The sequence below is a fragment of the Mandrillus leucophaeus genome, unplaced genomic scaffold (genome assembly GCF_000951045.1).
Source record: "Mandrillus leucophaeus isolate KB7577 unplaced genomic scaffold, Mleu.le_1.0 Scaffold255, whole genome shotgun sequence".
NCBI lineage: Eukaryota > Metazoa > Chordata > Mammalia > Primates > Cercopithecidae > Mandrillus > Mandrillus leucophaeus.
The window spans coordinates 1372510-1383791 of NW_012102643.1; positions in this window are offsets into that span (position 1 = coordinate 1372510).

Here is an 11282-nt window from a genome sequence, read left to right on the forward strand (position 1 = left end):
TTTAATACAATTTGAATACAAAGCAAAACTAAATAAATTAGAGTTTACTATAATTTGGAAATGTGTAATAATGTTTTGGTGTGCCACCCTTCAAAATGTTTAACAGAATCATTTTTAAGAACTGAATTTTATTTGTTATTTAATTTCATTTAGAATACGAGACTTTCAACTCAATATAACCTACCTGGGAATTTTTCTCATCTCATGAGAACTAGTTAAAAGCAGAATGTCAGCTTTTCCAGTTAAACATTTCATAAGGAGGAAAAACTCCAAAACACGTGCCAAACCATCCACGATAAATCATTTTCTATCCTTGGATGGGACCCAGCATGTGAGGGTCTGGAAACGCTTTCAGGGGGTGTCTGAAAATGTTGTGTCTCGTGTCAAAATGCCATCCTCCTCCTCCTCTGCCATAGATGAAAAAGATATTTAAGCTGGAAAGTAAAAGGAACAAATATGGAAACTGAGTCTGGCCCTGGGACAGCGGGAGCTGGAGACAGCCCTGGGTGGGGCAAGAAGCCCTGCCTGCTTCTGGGGGAAAGGGTTTGGTGGATCCCCGCCCTGTGGTCGCACTGCCCTTCGCAGCTGCCAAAGAGCTTTCCTACCCAGTATCTCAGTGAATCTGCCCGGCAGCCCTTTGGGGTAGGGGATGCTGCTGCCCCCATTTTACAGTTGAGGAAACTGAGGCTCAGACAGGTTAAATCACCTGCCCGAGATCACAAAACTAACTAAGTAGCTGCGGCAGAATCAAACCCAGGTCTCCTGACTGCACCTTCTGAACCCTTCCTCTTATCCGGGTCACCCCCTCTCTACGCGCTCCATCTGCACCCCATCCCTCCCTCCTGTAGCTCCTCTAGCAGTTTAGTTTTGTGCCTGAGAACCCCATGATCCTCGATCAAGTCATGACCAAGACCACAAATAAAACCCCTGGTGAACATGAGGGCAGGGCCACACTGCAGGGCACCCGCAGGAGCGACAGCCTGCCTGGCCTGGAAGTGATTCCCCCATCCGGGGCTGTGTGCAAACGGAGCTGGACACAGGATGCAGTGCGGCCACGGGAAATGTGCGGAGTGATTTCCAGCATCTCTTTCCTCTTCTCTTGGCAACTTGCCTTTATGGTGTCCACGTTTTCCCACTCAGTTATAGCGTCTGGGGTGATCGGCCCCTGTACTGGGTTGAACAGTGCCATAAACTTCATGTCTACCTGGACCCTGTGAATATGACTTTATTTGGAAATAAGATCTTGGCAGATGTAATCAAGTCACACTGGATTCAGGTGGGCCCTCCATGCAATGACTTGGGTCTTTATAAGAAGAGCGAAATGTAACACAGAGACACAGAGGAGACACACAGTGGGAGGAAGGCCACGTGAGGGTGGAGGCGGAGATTTGGACTGAGGCAACTGCCAGCCAGGGAATGCCAAGAACTGCAGGCAACCACCAGAAACTGGAAGAGCTGAGGAAGGATTCTTCCCTGGAGTCTTCAGAGGGAGCTGCTGACGCCTCGATTTCAGACTTCTCAGGTCCAGAACGGTGTGAGAATAAACCTCTGTTATGTTAAGCCACCCAGCATGTGTTGCTTTGTGAATGCAGGCCTAGGAAGCCAGTACAAGCCCCACCTCCAGCCTGTCTGCGTCTCCCAGCGCCCTGCTCCCCGTGGCTGGGTCTGGAGAGGCACCTTTAACCCACAGAGAGCCAGTGAGATGCTAGAACGTATGTGCTGCGGCTTGATGGAGAAGGAAACCCTCTCTCCCCCTCTATGTGAACCTGGAAGGGTGTAGCCAGAGTTGCTGCTGGAAGAAGAGCGATTTTGTGATGGAAAAAAACTGAGAACAGAGGCAAAAGGAAATATCATCATCTTAGTCCTGGATCAAGCTGAGCCTGTCTGAAACCAGGACTAACTGTGACGTTTTTAGTCCAGAATGAGTGGGTTCCCTGGTAACTTAAGCCTGCTTGGTTTCCGTTTCTGTCGAAAAGTTTTCTAAGTAATACAGGGAGTCAAGTATTGGATGAATGTGTGGTCCAAACAGACTTGATGGTCTTTTTTGCTTCACCCATGCCTTTTAACCATATACATTAATCAACCTAGAAATAGATTTTGAATGCTTCTGGCATTCCCTACATTCCACTCCTAAAGAGGGCAGCTAATTGAGAAGGTGGCAGTACAAACACATATTCGGGGCTTTCCAGTTAATCCTAGTTGATCCTGAATCCTAGGAGCGATTGAGATGTAGGAAAAAATAATAGTCTCTCCTATGCAGAAAAATCGATTCAGGTGCCCTGACATTTCCACCTGATGAGGTTTTGGAGGAAACCTCCTGCCCAAGACGCGAGGCCGCAGGAGCTTTCAATAAAGCCTGCCCTGTGACTAACCCCTTCTGAGCTCCAAGATTTGGCTCTTTCAGCTGGATTTGGCTCTGGCCAGTGGAGGGAGGAAGGGAGGACAAGGGGGAAAACTCAGGCTGAGGCTTCAGGGACAGGAGGATGCTCAGTTTGCAGCTGACCTCCCATCCTCTGTTCTAGCGCCTCTCTGGCCAGCAAGGGGCTTACCCAGGCCGATGCAATGTTAAGGACTTCTTTTAAGAAAAAACACACTACACATATAAAATTAAGTATGGACATGGATATTTATTTAAAGTGAGAAAAGGAATCACTGCAAATTGGAAATGTGAAAAATTGGCAAGTGCCATGAACACCTGAAAATCAGAATAAATAACAAATCATTACCGTCATCATCATCATCACCGGCCTGATCCACCTCTATTACACCTGTGTTACTCCATTTTTGGCTGCAGCTTCTCTTATAACAATTTCATAAGGTTCTTTTCTATAGTGACAATAAAAAGGTAATTTAATCTTTAGGCATGTTCACTTTATTATTTTATTGTATTTATTGGGGTAGAGTCTTGCTCAGTTGTCCAGGCTGGAGTGCCATGGCGTGATCTTCGTTCACTATAATCTCTGCCTCCCGGGTTCAAGCAATTGTCCTGCCTCAGCGTCCAGAGTAGCTGGGATTATAGGTGCATGCCACTATACTTGGCTAATTTTTGTATTTTTAGTAGAGATGAGGTTTCACCATGTTGGACAGGCTGGTCTTGAACTCCTGACTTCAAGTGATCTGCCCGCCTCAGCCTCCCAAAGTGCTGGGATAACAGGCGTGATCAACTGCACCCGGCCTAGGCATGTTCACTTTAAACTTGTTTTTTGTTATCGATATTTTAGAGAAATTTCCTTCAGGCCCACATCTCATCATTGTGTTGCTGTATCTGTCACTTCACCCTTGGGCTCCATGGTGCTTCCTGCCTTGGGCAAGTGGGCAGGAAACTTCAGCCCTCTGGCCTCCATTGGCAGTGGCACCCAACAGATGCCTCCACCTTCTGTCCTCCTGCTTCTCCGGGTTCTCTGCAGCCCTGGTTTCATCACTTGCCTGTCCGGGTTCTCTGCAGCCCTGGTTTCATCACCTGCCTGTCCGGGTTCTCTGCAGCCCTGGTTTCACCTCCTGCCTGGCCAGTCCTGGGAGGCAGGGCATGTGGGAAGTGGCCGTGAACACTTTGGCTTAGGGGCCCAAGCAGGAAGTGGAGCCACATCTTTTTCTGATCCTTCTCTTTGGGATCAAAGGTAAGGTTTGTCAAGGGCAGGGGAGCACTGGTGCCAGGTGAATGTGGAGGTAGTACTGGCAGCCCTCCAGCCCTGCTCACAATCCAGGACCAGGGTACAGAAGCTGATCCTTAATGTGTGCTCTTGGGGTGGATACGTAACCAAAACCTGGTCAAGCAAGGTCACCTTGATGGGCTCAGAGATGGCATTTGACTCAATATGGGGTAATGTAAGTCAGCATCTGGGAGTCTCTTTCCTTTAGGGCTGCTAAGCCAGGAGGATGTCAGCCTGAAGCTGCTGGGAGATATCTTTGTCACTTATGGAAAGGGCCCACCTTTAAAAAAGATGCCACAGCAAAAAGCAGAGGCAGTGCTTGGAAAGGGGCAGATTCCTGGTGATATTGCTTGAACCGCTAGATCCAGCCATGCCTGAAGCCTGTGACTGGACTCTGTGTCAGTCAACAAATTTCCCTTTTACTTATAATACTCACATTGGATTTTGTTACTTATAATTTTGAAAAGTGGCATCAACTGGGAAGGCTCTGTAAATCACAAAGGGAACAGAAGAGTATTCCAGATGATGGTTACTATCTGAGCAAATCCACCCCCAGCTTAAACTCTCTGAGGCTACAATAGAGGCACCAGATCTCCTGTATACACAGGCCAAATCCCTCCATTTCCTGCTGGTCTGATCCTGAACTTCATCTGTTCCTGCTTGGGAATACCTTAATCATTCTCTTTCCCCACCCTATTCATCCACCTTTTGGGGTCCCTTGACCTCTAATGTCTCCCCTTGCTGATGTTGACAAATGGATGATGAGGAAAGAATGAAGGTCCCAGTAGGAATTTGGTGAGCCTGTGCCTTCCCCAGGTAGAAGAGAGAACTGTGCTTTCCCAGCATCCCTGTCAGCTATAGTCATGTGACATCGCTCTGCCAATCAGATTCACCCACACAAGTCTTTGATTCCAGAGTTGGTGATGCAGGGTGCAAGTACATGCACAGCCACCTCTCGGGAAAGCGTTCAGTTTCCAGAGGCAGCACTGACAGAGGAGTCTCCAGCAGTGGCCTTCACCACCCAGCATTGGCAGGGAAGCACTGCTTTGTCTGGGCTCGGTGATGGTAGCCAAGGGTTCCCACTGGACAGTCTTGGTCTTGCTATGGTGAGGCATAGTTCCTGGCTCTGTAGCTTCTAAGCCCAATTCTGCCCCTCCTAGAATTCATTGAACTGTGTAATATCCTTTAATAACTTAACAACTTCTTTTTTTTTTTTTTAGTGTGAATACTCTTGTTTGCCACTAAGAATCTTGGCTGGGCACAGTGGCTTATGCCTGTAATCCAGCACTTTGGGAGACTGAGGTGGGCAGATCACTTGAGGTCAGCAGTTTGAGACCAGCCTGGCCAATATAGTGAAACCCCGTCTCTACTAAAATACAAAAATTAGCTTGTTGGTGTGGTAGTGTGTGCCTGTAGTCCCAGCTACTCAGGAGGCTGAGGCACAAGAATTGCTTGAACCCAGGAGGCGGAGTTTGCAGTGAGCCAAGACTGCACCACTGTACTCCAGCTTGGATGACAGAGCAAGACTCTGTCTTAAAAAAAAAAAAAAAAAATCGACCAATCTTAATCGTATACCTGAGCCTGCTCAAATTGGACAATTCAAAGAAAGGATGTAGGGAAACCACAAGGCACAGTGCAGTGCCCCAGGATGAGTAATTGAGAGAGTGTTACCACCATTAGACTTGCTGGGACAAAGTGGGTAGAAATTTCATGAACCTGGAGAGAGAGGTGAAAAGAACTGTAAGCTAGGGAGGGATCTGGGGGAGAAATATTCCTACTCATTCTTCCCCCTCCCCACTACCAAATGCCAGGACTCCTAACCCAACCAGAAGCTGAGCATGGAACAGCCCACTGATGGAGCCCAAACACATCAACCTCCTGACACAGAGCAGGTAGAGGTTGAATTTGTTGGGGCAAATAAATGAGAATTACTGGCTCAAATCCTCATTCCCAATCAAACTATTTTTGGAAAGGAGTATTGGATGGAGAAAAAGGATAGAAAGGAGAGGTGGAAGAGTTTTAATTTTAATCCTAGTACACAGACAATCAAAATAATTAGAAGGCAAAAATAATTTTTTTTTTTTAATTTCCATGGAGGAAACTAACAAGGGACTTGGAATGGTCCAACAGAAAGTGAGGTTGGTGATTTAGGAGACAGAGAAGCTCACCAAGGTGTAATATGAGGATGGTATCTCCCCAGCAGTCCAGGTAAGGGTATGGTCCCACGGTAGAAGGATGGAGGATAGGGCAGAGATAATGGATAAGTCTGTAATTTTGGTAGTGGCTCTCTGTATTGGTCAGGCTGTTTGGCTGCAAGTAACAGACACATAAAATAGCAGTGGCTTAAACGAGATAGAAGGTATTTCTCTTTCACATAATAGTCCAGGCTAATGTGGCAGCCCTGCTCTGTGATGTCAGCAGGGATCAGGCTTCTCATAGCTTGACACACTGCCATCCCTAGGATGTTGTCCTTGTCTGCATGACCCCAGATGATTCCCTAACACACCTCTATTTCATTCAATAAGAACAGGAGATGGAAAAATGGAAGGACACTTCCATTCCATCTGAGGCTATGCATTAGTAAAGTCACAGATTAAGGTGCTGTAACAAAAGGGACCCTAACATAAGTTGGCTGGAATAAGGTAGTTGATTCCTCTTTCATATAATAGTCCAGTAGGAGGTGATGAAACAGGGCCACTAGATACATTAGTTCATGAAGGTATCCATGGATCCAGCCACCTTCCATCTTGTTCCACCATCCCCTTGTCTTTGTCTTCATAGTGGAAGCTGACCACCATATACTCACTCTGGCCTGCAAAAAGGGGAAAATGCATGTTGATTTCATGCAAACATCTTCCTTTTAAGGAAATGACCCAGAAGATGCCACATCACTACTGCTTTCATCCCATTGGCCAGAACTTGGTCACATGGCCCTCTTGCTGCAAGGGAAGCTGGGAAAAGTCATATTTAGCTAGATGGCCATGTATCCAGCTAAAACAAAGGGATTTCTATTATTAAAAAGAAACAAGGGAGAATAAATTTCCAAGAACAGCTAGTCTTCTCTACCATAGGGCTTGCCTGGAGCACATCACTTGTATTCCCTCACATCAGCATGAACTTGGTCACATGGTCCCACCTGGCTGCAGAGGAACCTGGGAAATGCAGTGTTTGGTCTGGGCAGCCACGTTCTCAGCTAAACATCAGAGACTCTGTGACTATAAATAAAAGAGATGGATATTAGGGGCCAGCCTCCATACCTCTCCTGAGAACTTCTGTTCATTCAGTGAAGTATGAGACAGGGTTAGCAGCTGAGAGTGAGGGAGATGAAAGAGACAGGACAGTTTCAGTCAAGGAGACCATATCAAATCGCTGAATTGTGGAGCAGAAATGTGTGCCATAAGAGGGTTTGAAGGGTGAATCTGAGGCTTGAACTCATGGACTTTAAGTGAAACCTGTTTGTCAAGTTGTGTGACTTCTCTCTCCTGCAACATTCACAGCCCACGTGCAAGCAGAGAAGATGGGTGTGTAAATTGATCTGAGATTAGCATTACCAAGTGCACAAGGGGATGTTTGCAAAGGATGGATTATAAGGTTCGGCTATGGGATCTTGGATGGACAAGAAGGAAAGTGAAGGCAGGAAGAGGTTCATAGATTCTGGGAAAGGGGTGAGGTCATGGGTTAGCATTTAGAGGTCAAGGTCTTCATGAGATCAGAGAACTGTTGCCATGAGAGAGTATTAGAGTATTAGCAGAAATGTAAGGATGTGGTGACCAGGAAATAGGATGTTTGAGATAAAGCCTTGAAAGTGAGTGGTGTTTGAGGCTGAGCTCCTCAGGGTGTGTGAAGTAAAATGAAACATCGGTTTCTGGGATTCCACAGTCCAGGAACTGGGAGAGGCCAGACTGGTGAAGGGTAACCCATGAGGATGTTAGGCCACAGAGGTGGCCGGCAGAAGCCAAGAGGGTCCATCATCAGCCTCGTCAGCCTCCACTTCCTCATCGACAAGACAGGGATGGAAATTCCCCCCACCCTGCCCCTGTGGCTTTGATGACCTCAGGCATGGGAAGTGTTTGGTTTGACATCTGGTCCCCTCTCTTATCCTTTGCCTCTCTGAATGGCCAGCCCTTCAGAAGCAGCAGGAAGGTAGTAGCTGCATCCATACAGCCTCTCCTCTCCCGAAGGAAGCCACCTTACCTGGTTCCTTCACTCCTACCTGGGAGGACATTGGCTGCAGGGACCTCACTCTACTCTAAACTAGTTCCATGCTGAAGGTCAACGTTTCTCTCTAGGAGGGTCTGACATGAGAAAGTAACAAGAGGTCACCTCTCTCGGTGCTTGTGACTTCCTTGGTGTTCTCACTTAGAGTTGTATTTACCAGAGTCGGAAGCATAATATCGATAGCATTGGAAATGATTTTAGGTGGTTCACAAACACCATATAAATATGACGAATTGCATTGCTGTTCTTTCAATCAAGACAAAGAGAAAGTCTTCAGTTGCTGCTGCTATGTCTTGAACACCGCTCTCACTCTTGCTAAGCTCCCCTTTCCATTACAGAGCAGACCTCAGGTTCAGAATCTTCAGTAGATAACAATGGCCGGTGAGAATTTAGTGAAACTATTGCTTTCATAGTATTTTAGTGTTTTCTTCCTATTTCTGCAGTTGATATTTGCTTTATGTGTTCACCAACATCCAATGAGTATTTTATAGCATCAAGTCAGATCATGTCAGTCCACTGCTCACACCCCTTCTGGGCTTCCCAACACATCTAGAATAAAATCTGAGGGATTTCCATGGTCTGGAAGACCCTTCATAGTCAGACCCCTGCTGAGCTCAGCCTCCTCATTTTCCATCTTTCTGCCCTTCGCTCACACCCCCTTGATGTTCCTCTGATATGCCAAGCTTAGTCTCACCTTAGGGCCTCTGCACGTGCCGTGCCATCTGCCTGGAATGCTTTCACCTGATCATCTCATGACTCATTCTAACCCTTCATGCAGGTCTCTGCTCAGATGCCAACACCTCAAAGAGGCTCTCCCTGACTGCCCTAGCGACTCTAGCTAACATAGCACAAAAGCATCTGCATCTGAACCTCACCCATCTCTCTTTAGCTTTTCAACTTTTTTTTTAGCACTCATACTAATTAACCTCTCTCTACCTACTTACTTTTCCCTCCTTCTCTCCTTCCTTCCTTGTTTCATTCATTCTTCTTTTCTTCCTTCCTTTTTCCTTTCCTCCTTCCCTTCCTCCCCATCTTTTGTTTAGAATTTATCTCCCTTAGTAGAGCTCCATGAGGTCGGGGACCTTATGTTCACTGCTGTGACCCCAGGATCTAGAACAGTGACTGGCACATATGAGACACTCAATAAATATGCATTTGAAAAAAAAATAGGTTAACATAGTTTCCTTTTAAAATACATTTATTTAAGTGGAATAGCAAATCAATGTGAAGAAAAGCACTCAGCAAGTAGTCTGTGTAGTACAATCTGGCAAATAACCAAAGGTGCTAAGTGATGGGCATATTTTATTAAAGGGCTGTACACAAGACTGAGGTTTGGGAACTGCTTCCCTGAAGCGATTCTGGAGTTACTTGGGGGAAGGAGAAGAATTTCCCAGTGCTCTCCCTGCAGATCAATGAACAGACTGCTTCTCTTTTCTGGTTGGTGCTAAAGACCTCTGAGCATTGACCAGGTGCAGTGGCTCATGCCTGTAATCCCAGCACTTTGGGAGGTCGAAGTGGGAGAATTGCTTGAGCCCAGGAATTTGAGACCAGCCTGGGCAACATGGGGAGACTCCACCTCTACAAAAAATTTAAAAATTAGCCAGGCGTGGTGGTGCATGCCTATAATTCCAGCTACTTGGGAGGATGAGGTGAGAGGATCGCTTGAGCTCCAGAGTTTCAGGTTGCAGTGAGCCTAGATCACACCACTGCACTCCAATCTGGGCAACAGAGCAAGCCCTGTCAAAACAAACAAACAAACAAACAAACAAAAAAACAGAACCCTCCTAACTGAGCACCTAGTTGGTTCCCCCCAGATTTTTAGCTTTCTTTGATGCCCCCTTCCCCCAATCCAGACTACCACCTGGTCTTTGGCCTCATTGTCCTTACCTAAAGCCAGGTGCCTCTGGAGGCTGCTGAGACAGCCATTTAGCAGCACCCAGTATGAACCCTGCACTAAGTGACTGACACATATCATCTCTGAAGACTAAGTAGTGTCATCCCCATAATAGAGACAAACAACTCCCCAAGTCATGCACTAATTGTGCCAATATAAGATGCTTGAGGTGTGGACTATTTTCATACCCTCCTGGTGACTTATCCTTCAGGTTCAATAACAGCCCCTTCACGCACCCAGTTCAAATGATGACTATTCAGTTTGCTTGGCATTTTATTTTTCAAAAGCCATGATTCTTTTTTTTTTTTGGAGACAGAGTCTTGATCTGTCGCCCAGGCTGGAGTGCAGTGGCACGATCTTGGCTCACCGCAACCTCCGCCTCCCAGGTTCAAGCAATTCTTTGCCTCAGCCTCCCAAGTAGCTGGGACTACAGGTGAGTGCCATCATACCCGGCTAATCTTTTAATTTTTAGTAGAGATGGGGATTTACCATGTTGACTAGGCTGGTTTCGAACTCCTGGCCTCAAGTGATCCACCTGCCTTGGCCTCCCAAAGTGCTGAGATTACAGGCGTAGGCCACCAAGCCCACCCCAAAAGCCATGATTCTTTAAGGAGATTAAGCTGAGTGCCTCAAATATGCAGAAGAAAGGAATGTCTCAGAGGGGAAAACATCAAGTTTAGAGGCACAGACTGAAGGTCATGATCTAGCCATGGAGTATTTTGTTTAACTTACAAGCTATTTTTAAGTTTGGAATCAATTGCCAAAACTTAAAAATTAATAAAATTTGCACCAAAGTGTGAATTTCTGGAATTTGTTGAAAATACAGACGGCCATGCCACATTGGGCCCATATTCCTACATGGGAGCCACCAGTTGGAATTGAGGGTCAGTCACCCTTATAGAAAGACCCTGTGTTGGCCGGGCGCGGTGGCTCAAGCCTGTAATCCCAGCACTTTGGGAGGCCGAGACGGGCGGATCATGAGGTCAGGAGATAGAGACCATCCTGGCAAACACGGTGAAACTCTGTCTCTACTAAAAAATACAAAAAACTAGCCGGGCGACGTGGCGGGCACCTGTAGTCCCAGCTACACGGGAGGCTGCGGCAGGAGAATGGCGCAAACCCGGGAGGCGGAGCTTGCAGTGAGCTGAGATCCCGCCACTGCACTCCAGCCTGGACGACAGAGCGAGACTCCGTCTCAAGAAAAAAAAAAGAAAGACCCTGTGTTTCCCCGTTTCCACAGACCCCACTACTCCCTAATGTCTTAAATGGCTTCACTCATTTATATTCCCTACCTGAACCCCAAGTTTATAACCTGGAGCAAGAAAGGTGAGAATTCACCCTGGGACTAGGAGCGCATTCTTCCAGGCTGATAGGAGAGGAAAGGAGAATTGAGTGAGGTTTATGGGTCCTTAGAGAGAGAAGAGATCTGAAGGGGCCACAAGCACAGCTCTAAGCACTAGTGTGCTGGTAAATGTTTAACAACAGCTCTCCAGGGAAGAAATGTGTGTGTATGTGTGTGT